This window comes from Balaenoptera acutorostrata, chromosome 8, assembly GCF_949987535.1.
Source record: "Balaenoptera acutorostrata chromosome 8, mBalAcu1.1, whole genome shotgun sequence".
Taxonomy (NCBI): Eukaryota; Metazoa; Chordata; class Mammalia; order Artiodactyla; family Balaenopteridae; genus Balaenoptera; species Balaenoptera acutorostrata.
In genome coordinates this window covers 101526660-101540701 of record NC_080071.1, presented here as the reverse complement: position 1 = coordinate 101540701, position 14042 = coordinate 101526660, and positions in this window count along the sequence as shown.

Sequence of the window (14042 nt, the reverse complement as noted above, 5' to 3'; positions counted from 1 at the left end):
ACATCATGTCATATGCAAATAGAAGTAGTTTTACTTCTTTATTTTCAATTTGGATGCCTTTTATTTCCCCTTCTTGCCTAATTGCCATGACTAGGACCTACAGTACAATGCTGAATATAATTGACAGAAGTCATCTTTGTCTTGTTCCTGATTTTAGGGGAGAAGCATTCAGTGTTTCACCATTAGTATGACGTTAGCTGTGGTTTTTTTTATAACGACTTTTATCAGGTTGAGGAAGTTCCCTTTTATTCCTTGTTTGTGGAGTGTTTTATCACAAAGTTCTGTTGGATTTTGTCAAATGCTTTACCTGCATCTGTTGAGATGATCATTTGGTTTTGTCCTTTATTCTATTAATATGGTGCATTACATTTATCATTTATTATATGTTAGGCCAACTTTTCATTCTTGGGATAAATCCAACTTGGTCATGGTGTATAGTCTTTTTTATATATTTTTGTATTTGGTTTGCTAATATTTTGTTAAGGATATTTTCACATACATTCATGAGATATTGATCTGTTGTTTTCTTTTCTTGTAATATCTTTGTCTGGTTTCAGAACCATGGTAATATTAGCTTCATCAGATGAGTAGGAAAGTGTTCCCTCTTCTATATTTTGAAAGAGTTTATAAAATATTGGTACTACTCCTTCTTTAAACATTTGTTACAATTCATAAGTGAAACCATCTGAGCCTAAGATTTTGTTTGTGCAAAATTTTAAATGTGCTAATTTGATTTCTTTACTTCTATAGTGAGACTACTTATTTCCTCTTGAGTCAGTTTCTGGAGTTTTGTCTTTTGTGGAAGCTGCTTGTTTCATGTAGGTTATATAATTTCTTGATATATAATTGTTTATAATATTCACTTGTAATTTTTTTCTGTAAAGTCTTGATTTTAGTTATTTAAATCTTCCCTCTTTTTTTACTTGATCAATCTAGCTAAAGGTTTGTCAATAATGTTGACCTTTTAAAATAAATACCTTTGGGTTTCATTGATTTTCTTTATTGTTTTTCTACTCTCTACTTCATTTATTTACATTCTGATTTTTATGTCCTTTTTCCTGTTTACTTTGGATTTAGTTTGCTTTCCTTTATCTAGCTTCTTTTTTTAAAAAATTTATTTATTTATTTTTGGCTGTGTTGGGTCTTCATTTCTGTGTGAGGGCTTTCTCTAGTTGTGGCAAGCGGGGGCCACTCTTCATTGCGGTGTGCGGGCCTCTCACTATTGTGGCCTCTCTTGTTGCAGAGCACAGGCTCCAGACGCACAGGCTCAGTAGTTGTGGCTCATGGTCCCAGTTGCTCCGCGGCATGTGGGATCCTCCCAGACCAGGACTCGAACCTGTGTCCCCTGTATTAGCAGGCAGATTCTCAACCACTGTGCCACCAGGGAAGCCTCCCTTTATCTAGCTTCTTAAGGCAGAAGCTTAGATTATTGATTTGAGGTATTTCTTTCTTTAAAATGTGTGAATATTTAAAAAACATAGCTATAAATTTTCTTGGGAATGCTGCTTTTTCTGCATCCCATAAACTTTGGTATGTTGTGTTTCTATTTTTCATTCATCTCAAAGTATTTTCCAATTCCACTGTGATTTCTTCTTTGACCCATTGATCATTAAGAGTGTGTTGTTTAATTTCCACATAGTTATGAATTTCCATCAATTTTTAAAATTATTAATTTCTAATTTAATTCCATTGTGCTTGAAGAACATATTTGGTATGATTTCAATCCTTTTGAATTTGTTCTGCTTTGTTCTATTGTCTCACATATGGTCTACCCTGGAGAATGTTCCATGAGTACCTGAAAAGAATGTGTGTTCCAATGTTTTTGGGTGGGATGTTTTATAAATGTGTTAGGTCTGGTTGGTTAATAGTGTTGTTCAAGTTTCCTCATTGACCTTTTGCCTACTTGCTTCATCCATTATTATAATGGGGTATTGAAGTCTCCAAGTATTATTTTTGAGTTATTGATGTCATTTTGTCAGTTTTGCTTCATGTATATTGGGGCTCTGTGGGCATATGTGTGCACTCTCACCCTGAGTGGACGCCAGGGTGTACTCTCACTTTGGTGATGTTCAACTTTGCCTTAGCCTTTACTTCCTGCTTGTGCAGGTCCTCAGGTTTAGCCAGAGGTGAGAGAATAGGACATATTCAGGTCTTTCCTGAGTATGCACAATGCCCTGTATATGTGCATGTCCTTCCAGATCCCCAGGAATATGTTCAAGCTTTTCAGAGCTCCCATGAACATCTTTTTTCCCATATCTTTCTGTTTAACTTTTTGGCCAGACTCTTATTTTCCCCAACAGACATCACTCTCTCAGTGATAATGTTAAACAATTGCCACTAATTGTTTTCAACAAGTGCTTTGAAGATAGGGCTCTTTACGCAGAGTGAGCTCTGAGTCAGGTCAAATAATGATAGGCCCTGTAAAGGGGGGTCCTCCAGGGAGCAGCTGGATAGGTCATGGTGACAGTTCTCTACAGATGGGACTTTCTAAATTTCCTCAGATTCTGGCCTCCTTTGCTTGCTATTACAATGCTGGCTTTAACAGGTACTCTTATTGCAAGACTGCTGGTTTTCAAGATGACTGTCGAGGTGGAGACAGGGCGATGGGAATAAGACAAATGGAAACACCACACAGCTCACTGTTTGTACCAACACTCAGTCATTTTTCTTGAATAAATGCTCCTTGGATTGTTGTAAGTCTTTGGTTAATTTTTAGAGTTCTGAAAAATTTGATTTTGCATGTTCTTATTGCTTTTATGAAGGAGTGGAATTTTGGCAGACCTTCTCTGCAATTCTGGAAGTTTCCTATATCAATTTTATATAAATATTGTTAGGTATTAAGATATTGTTCTAGGAAAATCTTCCAGGTCTCTGAAGCTAAGCATCCACTGCTGCTAAAGAAAGGTCAGGTTTCCGTCTCTTTCTGCCCCTAGAGTCAGATGATTGGTTGCCTAAACTTAGAGGTCTTAATTATTCAAACTGAAATTCCCTGTGAGGATCTGAACACCGAGCTTGGTTTAGTGAGGACATTCTGAAAGACTGACTGGACCCCTGGACTTTCAGGTTTACTGTTAAAGGTACTATAGTAGAGCAAGAAAGAGAGGTGCTGGGCAAAAAAGAGGGACAAGTAGGAGGAAGAGGAGGAGAAGGAAGAAGTGGAGGAGGAGAAATAGGAGAAAGGAACCATACATCTGTATTGGACTGTGGAAATTATTTACGGAAGGTTAGTCATGGAAGGATTAGATGATACAAACTGCAGAAAGGAATCTGGAAACCATTGTGTCCTATATAAGTAATATGACTGACTTTATTATTGTTTTGTTTAGTCTTAATAGGAAGCCCAGGGATCTATAGGCAAGAATTTGTGGGGACGCTGAAGAAGGGAGCCATCCTGAACAAGCCAACGTGATAATTATTCTCCACCTAGAGAGAGTTTTGGTTTTTTTTTAAAATTTTTTTTAAAATTTTTATTTTTTTTAATGCTATTCTTGTCTGCTTACATTCTTTTTATGTATGTATGTATGTATGTATGTATGGCTTTGTTGGGTCTTCGTTTCTGTGCGAGGGCTTTCTCTAGTTGTGGCAAGCGGGGGCCACTCTTCATCTCGGTGCGCGGGCCTCTCACTATCGCGACCTCTCGTTGCCGAGCACAGGCTCCAGACGCACAGGCTCAGTAATTGTGGCTCACGGGCCGAGTTGCTCCGCGGCATGTGGGATCTTCCCAGACCAGGGCTCGAACCCGCGTCCACTGCATTGGCAGGCAGATTCTCAACCACTGCGCCACCAGGGAAGCCCTAGAGAGTTTTAAGAGAGATTAACAAGGTACCATTGAAGCAACGAAGAATACATATCCATGTGACAGAAGGAAAGCCTGCAACACCCTCAGGTCTCATATTGGTTTGCTTCCTTCTTTTACTGAGAAGATGCCATATTCCATGTTCGATGAGGGTTCAGAGGGGGCAGCAATCCTCCTGAAGGAAGCCTGACAAAGGTGTGGTCATCGAGGCCACAGTGCGGCTGGGATTAGAGCAGAGGGTGCAGGAGAGCGGGCAGGATGCTGGGTCTGGGGCAGGGGGCATGTTACAGGGGCTCTGCGCTGAGCCCTGAGGGCCGAGGAGGAGTTCCTGAGATGAAGCTGGCTGAGAGCACACTAAGACAGGGGAGCAGCATGTGCCTGGGCTGCTTGAGGCATGCGGATTCCACAGGCGACAGGACACAGGGTTTGACAAGGTGCCTGGAAGCCACACCGCAAAAACACAAGGTGCCATGCTAGGGAGTCAGGAGAGAGGAACCACACGGCTGGGTTTACTCTGTACGTAGTTCAGCGGGGCACTCAGGCAGAAACGTCCAGCGGGCCCTGAGAGAACATGCGCTGAGGATAGAGATCTGGGGTTTATCTGCCAGCAGGTGCTTGGAGCCAAGGAGAGGGAGGCAGGGTGACGATGACCTTGCCCAGGGAGACTGTGTACAATGAGAAAGTCAGGAAGACGAAGGCTTTATCCCAAAAGAATTCATGAAAGTCAGCTCCAAGCTTCCTGGCCTGCCAATGAGGACGAGAGGCTAAGTTTCTGAGGCCTGTGCTTGTGCTTTCCTTTCTGCCTCCAACGTCATCCCTCTGCAACCTTCCCACCCACCCCCGCCTTTGATACCTCTTCGCATCCTTTAACACCAGCCCTGGAAGCTTACCCTGAACTCGGCTCCCAGCAGATAAGGGACTCCTGCTGGAGGGCTCCCTGTGGGCCCACTGAGGACACCTCCACTTCAGGGCCACCCCTCTGGGCTGTGACTCCTTTGCTGGAAGGAGCTGTGGGGCTGAGCAGAGTGCCCACATAGGGCAGGTGATTGGGACTGTTTGAGTTGGATATTTGCCACCGATAACATTAGGCAAGAAACACATAAGCTGTCAAACACAACTTATCTTTCATGTCTACATTGCAGAATTTGTGCTAAGTAGATTCATAAAAGGATGGGTGCAAATAAATTTTAGACACACCAAGGTAAAGGAGTGGGAAGGGATACTTGTTGAGGACCTATTATGATGCAGCCGCTGTTTCAGTCTCAGTGGCTTAATCCAGGACCTGGTATATAATTTGCAAGGCCCAGTGCAAAATGACAACAGGGTTCCTTGTTCAGAAATTGTTAATAATTTCAAAATTGAGAGAGCAGAGGAGGAGGCCACGCAGGAGGCCTTTCTGAGCACTAGTCTGTATGCAGGCCCTGACTTAATTCTACAGCAACCCTGAAACAAGAACATAGTTGTCTTTATTTTATGGACTCAGAGAGGGTGAGCAACTTGGCCAAGGTTTCTCAGCAAATGAACTATGTAGCTGGGAATAGGGATTCTGGGATTCTAGGGATTCTTACTCCAAAACCCTCAATTTTCTGAAAACTCTGTCTGATGAATATTTTTATAAATTGTATTAGTTTGGACCATATGAAATTGCCATTTCTGGAGATTAAAAAATGGCAGATTATTGGCAATTTCATACGGTCCAGTCTGATACATTTCCTTCACTCACACCAGTCTTTGTCCCTTACATAAGTCAGGATAATCCATCTTGGTCACTTAACGTGAAGCCCATGAGGCTGCTGGCCTGACCATTCCTCCTGTGGCACAACTTGGTGGCCCTCTGTCCCATCACATGGTGGTGGTGGTCCCTCAGCCATGGCTGTGGTCCCGGAATTATGTGTGATTGTTGGGGGTGCAGAAGGCTGGGTCCCCACCCCTGTCAGATCCCCAAAGCATGTCCAGAGTGAGTCCCATCTGGGCTCAGCTGAAACCAGACCAGGGACCAGCATTGTTGCTTCTGGGAAGAATATGTTTCCAGCAAAGGGTCTGGTATATAGTAAATGCTTAGAAAATGTAGAATGTTTCTGATCCATGAATTAAAACCCTCAAGGAAAGAATCAAGTGAGATGTTCCTTTAATACACTGCTGAAATATCTGTCAATTAGCAATCTAGAAATTATAGAAAGCAATCTGGCAATATGTACCCAATATGTATTAAGCTTCTCCCCATACAGTTCTGAGAAATTAATCTGAAATGAGGACAAAGTTTTAAGAATACGTGTGTGTCTTGGGGTGCTGTTTGTAATAGTGAAAATAGCAAACAGACCAGATGCCCATTAATAGATGAACAGCCGAGGAAATGAGGGCATATCCATTTGACGGAACATTCTGCAACAGATGTTATAGAGGATTACTACTTGCTATTTGATAAGGTGGGAAAATGCTCGTATAATGTTTTCAGAAAAAAAGCAGAATGAAATAGAATGTGAAGAATTAAGTAACATTATTATAAGGTAAAAAAAAATCTTAAAACTTGTGAAAGATAAGGGAGTGAAGAGCATTTATGAAAGATCAACAGTGCTAGTGACCTGGCGTTGGGATTATGGGTGATGTTCTTCCTCTACTTTCAGATTTTCTGATTTTCTAAATCTCTGCAATGAGAGTGGAAGCCCGTGTACTGGGGAAGGACATGGGCTCTGTCTGTCCTCCGTGCTGAGCCTCCTCTGCTCCCACAGTGGCCTCCACCGGCCAACCCTCTGCTTATCTCTCCCCGAGTCCCTGAGACCTGGACTCTCCCTGGGCCTGGGTCCCATCTGCCCAGGCGAGGACACGGCGTCCCTACCCAGGTGCTTGGCTCTAACTAGCACACCGGGCTCTGAGCCACAGCGGCTCTGACTCTAGACCCTGGTCATCCTCGCCCCGGGTCCTGGCCAGCTTTCCACTGCTGCAGCGCTCCCAGTCTTCACTTCATGCTACAATCCCGCCGTAACAAATTCCATTCAATCCAGTTCCCCAGTTCAGTCCTGCAGTGATGGGGTGGAGCTGGAGTGCCCAGACGGAGAGAAGGTATTATGAGGAAACTGCTGACTTAAGGAGAAAATGGATGAGTTCAGATGGGAAACGTTAAGCTTGTTATAGTTTTGAAACAGAAAAACAAGTTTTGTCATCAGATTTTAAGGACATAAATAGCACGCAGCCACACAGAGTGAGGGGAAAGCCTGGACTTGCCAGCTGTGACCTAAGGGGAATTAACAAACTGCTCTCAGACCCATTTCCTCATCTTTAAATGGTGGTAATCATTCTTAATGTGCATAGTTTCTGTAATGAATAGAAATAACAGTGTCTTCTGGATGAACTTGCCTTTCTCTCTCAGGCAGGCTCCCATGGCCTCTGGATGACCCCCGTGCCAAAGCACAAGCCCCCAAGGTCATGGGAACTGGGAATGGAACATTTCTGTCACTCCGATGGTAAAGCTCAAAGTCTTTCAAATCGGTTAGGTGATCCCCACCCCCTCCCAACTCCTCGGCAGATAGAAGGTGTCCCCATTTCCTTGCCTCCATGCACACCTGTTGTCCCAGCAGAGTTATTAACAGCACCTTTGTTTATTCTAACAGTGTTTCTGTTTGGACAATGAAGCATATGGTCACCCTACCTCAAATCTACAAGGCAGTAGAGATCAGGGTCCCTTCTGAAGCACGGCCGATGACGAATTCAGCTACATCTGCAACAGGCCATGTCACTTTGTGGTGGAGATAGTCTGGGGGCTGTGCACGTCCTGGGGCTTGTGGCTTGCGGCTTGCGGCTTCTGCTCTGACAGCACTGTGGGCTGTCTGTGTGTCTCATCTTGCTCCCTGTAACGGTGCAACATGTGAGCAGGCTCGAGGCTACCCTGGAGGTGGGAGGGAGCCCCCAGGTGTTTTGGCTGAGCAGGGATGGGGGCAGACCTGGTGGTTGGGGGTTATAATTCCAGCTAGTCCAGGCTCTGGAGGCCCATCTGCCATGAAAGGAAGTGTGGGCTCCTCAGGCTGCCCACACTCTCTGCTCCCCCAGCTGCGCCCCTGGTGGCCTGTGCAGTGTGGGGCAGCCCTGCTGGTCCTGTGTGACCGGAGCCTGTCCTGTCAAGGGAAGAAGATGCCACAGGGGCTCTGGTTTCCACTCCACGCAGAAAGTAGGGTCTGCACGCCTCCCCAGAGTCCCACCTCAGGCAGAACCACTGACAGTTCTTAGAAAAAGGGTGGGGGGAGTTGAGGAGCTGCCCAGTCTTAAACCACAGAAGAAACGTAGGGAAGGTGTTGGGTCCATAAACCAGAGCCCCGAGGAGAGTGGGGGGAAAGGAGCATGTGGGGCGCGATGAGGAAGCCACGGGAAGAGCCGCTGCGGGAAGGGGGGCAGCGACAGGCTGGGATGAGGGCCCCGCAGAGGTCGCTTCTGTAGAGCGCTTTGCTCTGCGCCCTGCTATGCTCCTCACAAAGGGGCTGAGGGGACAGGCCCAAAGGGTCTGGCCCCTGCACTGGGGACACGTTGGAGTGGACTCTGGGCCAGAGCACCCTTGGCACGTTTTGTGAGGGTGCCCGAGGCCTCCTGACCCGAGCCCCCTTGACTGAGAGCAGCGGGGGTCCACGCACCCAGGGACGTTGCTGCCCAAGTGCTCTGGCCTCTGTGTGCTGGCAGGTGGGGTCTCCCCTGTGCTGCTGCCCTGCAAGGGACCCTAGAAGGCCCATTTCCTCTGTACACCTAGTAGAGGACCCATACATGAAAAAACCAGCGTTTTTCCCTCCTGTGTAGGGAGAAACCCAGTTCTTCCCAACTGTGTTTCTCCTGTGAGTCTCCATCACGCCTCGCACAGGACACTTCACTTCTGGTCAGCAAGCAATTCTCCAGGGTACCAGCGAGCAGGGTGTCCTGCCGTATAACTCAGTTCTGACACTATCTACCTGGAGAAAGTGTCAGATCCCACAGGATAAGGACTCAGTCTATAAGACGGTCCCCTCCCTCACTTCGGATGCCAGTTGAAAGCCCAGGTTGTCACCTGTGCTTCTGACCAACTGGCTACAGATCGGAGGCCCCAATGACCCATCACCAACCCCCCAGCCTGGGTTCGATTAATTTGCTAGAGTGGCTCCCAGAACTCAGGGCAATACTTGCTTATGTCGAGCAGTTTATTAAAGGGTATGATAAAGGCCACAAGGAAGAGATGCACAGGGTCAGGTGCTGGGGGGGCGGTGAGGAGCTTCCATGCCTTCCACGTGTTTCCCAACCCAGAAATCCTGAATCCCTTACTACTGGGATTTTATGGAGACTTCCTCCGTGATCAAGTACCATCTCCATTTCCTGAGCTTCTCTTCTCTCTGGAGGATGGGGGTAGGCGGAGCTGAAACTTCCAAGCTTCTAATCATGCCTTGGTCTTTCTGACCGGCCGCCACTCAGGAGTCCACCCAGAGTCGCCTCGTAAGAACTAAAGATGCTCCCAGAGCTCTCGTCACTTAGGTATTTACAAAGGCTGTAGAAGCCCTGTGTCAGGGCTGGGGTCAAACACAAATATTAGAACAAGAGATGGTCCCAGTGCTCCTATCCTTTAGGAAATTACAAGCGTTTTAGGAGCTCGATGCCAAGAACTAGGGGCAGAGACCAATGTATATTTTTTCTGTTATCTCCCAGAATCCATGATTGATGAGACCCCAGAGATGGGAACCAGCCCCACTGACTGCATCTGGTGCAGGAGGTTTCTCGGTGAGGCGGGAGTTCCAGCTGGAAAGTGCCGTGTCTCTCACACGGTGGGTGACCCTGACCCTTTCTTGCTGGGGCCCAGGTCCCTCTTCTGGGGGCACAGTTCGCGATGACACCTCTTGCTGGGCGCAGGAGGGGAGGTTCTGCTCTCAGCACGCAGCCTGGAGCATCTGGGCTGTCCTCACCTCTTGCTTGACATCCACGCTCGGCCCCTGATGGGTGCACAGCCAGAACTGGGGTTGTGGTTCTACATCACGGAGGGGTGAGCCACTGCAGAAGGAGAAACAAGAAATGAGGGTGTACATGCTGACACCCAGACCAGGCCCGCGGATGGAAGGACAGAACGCAGCGTGCACAGGGCCAGCCCGGTCCTCTCTCTCCCGTGTGTGCCCTGGGTGAGCGCCTCCCAGCTCATGGCTCCCAGAAAATGCTCTTGTAACTTCCCTTCCTTCTCCTCATAGGAAGGGTCACCCTAGTCGTGCTCGTGCCCAGAGAAACGCCCTTTCCAGCTCAGACCAGAGCAGGTGAGGGCCTGTCTTGCCTCGCTCAGAGAAGCCCCAGGGGGGTGTTCCTCTGACCCAGGAGGGCATTTGCAAATGCACAGCGTGTGTCCAGGAGTCTTGGCCTTGCCACGCCCATTAGAAGAGCGAGGCCTGACAGTCTACCTCCCCCAGACCTGGGCCTCCTCCTGGGTTTGCAGGCCCATTCAAGACACCGGCCCCAACCAGGCATCAGAGCCGTGTACTGGGAGCACCCCATCTCTTCAGCCCATCTGCTGAAACACTTTCTTGTCAGTGCTAATGTCTACCTATGCATTCCCACAGCAGCCAGTACTGCCTGGTTATAGGGTCCTCGCCGGCCTGCACCACCCACCCCCAGGGGCATATCTGCCCCCAATCTGCTCTACACATGGCTTCCAGACAATCTTTGCAAAACCCGCCTCTAACCACGTTGCTGCCCAGTGGGAGACCCTGGTGGGGTTTGCCTGGCTTGAGGGCTCAGCTCCCACACTAAGGGGTGGGTCACAAGCCCTCTGTCCTGCGCCCCATCTTCCAGCCCAGTGCTGGGGGCCTGCAGAGCGAGGTTCTGTGTTTGCCACGTGCACCGATGGGCGAGCGGTTGGCTCCCTGTGGCGCCTGAGGGCGTCAGCACGTGCACATCTGTTCATGTAGAAACTCACAGTCTCCCTTAATTAGGTTAATCAGGATCGCACCTCTGCAGCTGCTGTCCAGGCCACCCCCTCGCTCCGGCCAAGCTGGCTCCTGTGGACTTGGGAAGCTCCATTTCCTGCAGGTGCAGGAGAGGATGCTTGCTCACAGGCCCTGGAAGAAAACCCAGCCAAGTGTCTGGGCAGGAGATGCATGGGATCTGTCTGACCTGGGACAGCTGCGGACCCCTGTGCTGGCCGAGTTGCCATGGGGTGGGCGCCTGTCTTCAGGCTGGGCAGGCAGATAGCCCAGAACCGGTCCTCGGGCTCCTGTGCTCGGGCTGCCTAGCCTCCTCTGTGCCCTGTGCTCCCGCATCAGGGCTCCCGCCCACCCTCGTCCTCAGACCAGACCCATGCATGCCCCGCCTCTCTCCCCTCTGCTCTCCAAATCCTCCCTTTTAATAAATCCAGCTGGGGCCTCGTGTCCTCCCTGGAAGCCCCTTCTCACACACTGGAACGCCCCCTCCTCTGAGCTCCCAGAGTCTGGGCTGAGCTTCTTTTGGGCACGTTTTCCTTCCCTCTTCCCTGCGTTTCTTCCTCCGTCCTCTCCTTCAGCAAGCGAGTGCCTGCTCTGTGTGAGATGCTGAAAGTACAGACGTGGAAAAGGTAGCCCCCCACTCCCACCTCTGCTAACTGAGAGCCGTGACGACACAGAGGCGGGGTCCCCACCGGGGCCCGTGGCACGGGAATGGCCAGGAAAGCTTCTGGGTGGAGGGAGGTTCAAGCGTCACATCTCGAATGAACAAAGGGCACTGGGTAATCAAGGAAGGAGCATGTGGAAGGGCTTTGCTGTCAGCGGGCAAGAAGACATCTGAGATGGGAAGGCACCTGGCTCTGTGCCACGTCACGCTGCCCACTGCGGCAGAGGGCAGAGTCTCTGGGAGCGCGGCCACCAGATCTCCGTGCTGAGCGTCTGTGTGTCACCTGGGCTGCTCAGAGTGCCATGCACATCACAGGCGTGCGGCAAAAACTGCTGGGTGGGCAGGGAGTCACTTTCTGGCTCCGGAGGGCAGATCGCCCACTGTACCCCAGGATGCATCCTGCATATACCTTTTCACGTTCACAATAACTTGTTTTCATGTTGCAGGGAGTCAGACAATATAGAAAATAAAAGATTATTAAAAAAAAACAAACCCTATTATCCACAACTCCCAAATCACCAATTTAAAAATTATGTATGAATTAGAGGTGAAAAATAACAAAGTGCTGTTGCTTTAGTTTGTATTCCCTTGACAATTAGGGAGTTTAAGCTTTTCTGTTGTTTTCCTTTGCACGTTTAAATTTGCTCTTTTATAAACTAAGCATTTACTTCTTGTCTTTTTTTTACTGCCTTGCAAAAACTCTACACATTGAAAGATATTAACAGTTTGATGAACATAGCAAGTATTTCCCTAAATGATGTCTGTCTTTTTTTTATTTTTTATTTTTATTTTTAATTTATTTTTATTTTTTGATGTTTGTCTTTTAACTTTGCTTATGATTTTGTGTTTTCACTACTTGGAAATGTTTACTTTCAATACATTCTATAGCTGAGTCTATCATTCTTTTCCTTTATGGTTTTGTCTTTGGTATCGTGTTTAAAAACATATCCCCCACTCCAATATTGCATAAATAGCCATCTATGTGTCTGTAAACTAATTCTATGGCTTTACTTTTATATTTAATTCTTTAGTTTCCCTGTAATTTGTTCAATGCATGGCATCAGGATGAGATCTATCCTAATTCATTTCCCAAATGATTGATCCCTCGTTTATTTGAAATGTACAATTCTCATGTACTAGTCTTATATATACTTGAATTATTTTCATAATTTCTATTCTATTCTAATGATTTGACTTTTTCCCTCCATCAACACCAAACTGTTTAAATTATTTTAGCTTCTTGCTGTGTTTTAATGTCTGGTAGGACTTGTTTCACCTGAATATTCTACTTTTTTCTTATTCTGTGTCCATAGATGAAATTTAGCATTATTTTGTTGAGTTCTAAAACTCTTCATTGCTAGCTGCCTATTTAATTTCCAGTGCTTTCTTCTTCCTAGACTCCCTCATAACATGGGTGACAAATGACCCAGTTTTTACCAATTAGATATAAGTGATATTTTTCCTGCTGGGAGGCCCAGAAAAAATTTGTTTTCCTGATTAAGAGGGACTCACTCCTCTGGTAAGCATAATTTCCTTTTTCATCCTGCCTGGAATGTGGCTGATATGTCTGGAGCAGCAGCAGCTACCTTGTGCATATTGTACAATTGACATAACAGAATAGATTAAAAAGATAATAGAAAGATAAAGGGGCATAGACCCCCTTTTGGCATCATGCAGCTGTCCTTTCAGTACTTGATTGTCTATTTTTTTTTTTTTTCTTATTAGGCATCAGTTTTATACACATCAGTGTATACATGTCAATCCCAATCGCCCAATTCAGCACACCACCATCCCCACCTCATCGCAGTTTTCCCCCCTTGGTGTCCGTATGTCCATTCTCTACATCTGTGTCTCAACTTCTGCCCTGCAATCTGGCTCATCTGTACCATTTTTCTAGGTTCCACATACATGCATTAATATACGATATTTGTTTTTCTCTTTCTGACTTACTTCACTCTGTATGACAGTCTCTAGATCCATCCACTTCTCAACAAATGGCTCAATTTCGTTCCTTTTTATGGCTGAGTAATATTCCATTGTATATATGTACCACAGCTTCTTTATCCATTCGTCTGTTGATGGGCATTTAGGTTGCTTCCATGACCTGGCTATTGTAAATAGTGCTGCAATGAACATTCGGGTGCACGTGTCTTTTTGAATTACGGTTTTCTCTGGGTATATGCCCAGTAGTGGGATTGCTGGGTCATATGGTAATTCTATTTTTAGTTTTTTAAGGAACCTCCATATTGTTCTCCATAGTGGCTGTATCAATTTACATTCCCACCAACAGTGCAAGAGGGTTCCCTTTTCTCCACACCCTCTCCAGCATTTGTTGTTTGTAGATTTTCTGATGATGCCCATTCTAACAGGAGTGAGGTGATACCTCATTGTAGTTTTGATTTGCATTTCTCTAATAATTAGTGATGTTGAGCATCTTTTCATGTGCTTCGTGGCCGTCTGTATGTCTTCTTTGGAGAAATGTCTATTTAGGTCTTCTGCCCATTTTTGGATTGGGGTGTTTGTTTCTTTGATATTGAGCTGAATGAGCTGTTTATATATTTTGGAGATTAATCCTTTGTCCGTTGATTCATTTGCAAATATTTTCTCCCATTCTGAGGGTTGTCTTTTCGTCTTGTTTATGGTTTCCTTTGCTGTGCAAAAGCTTTGAAGTTTCATT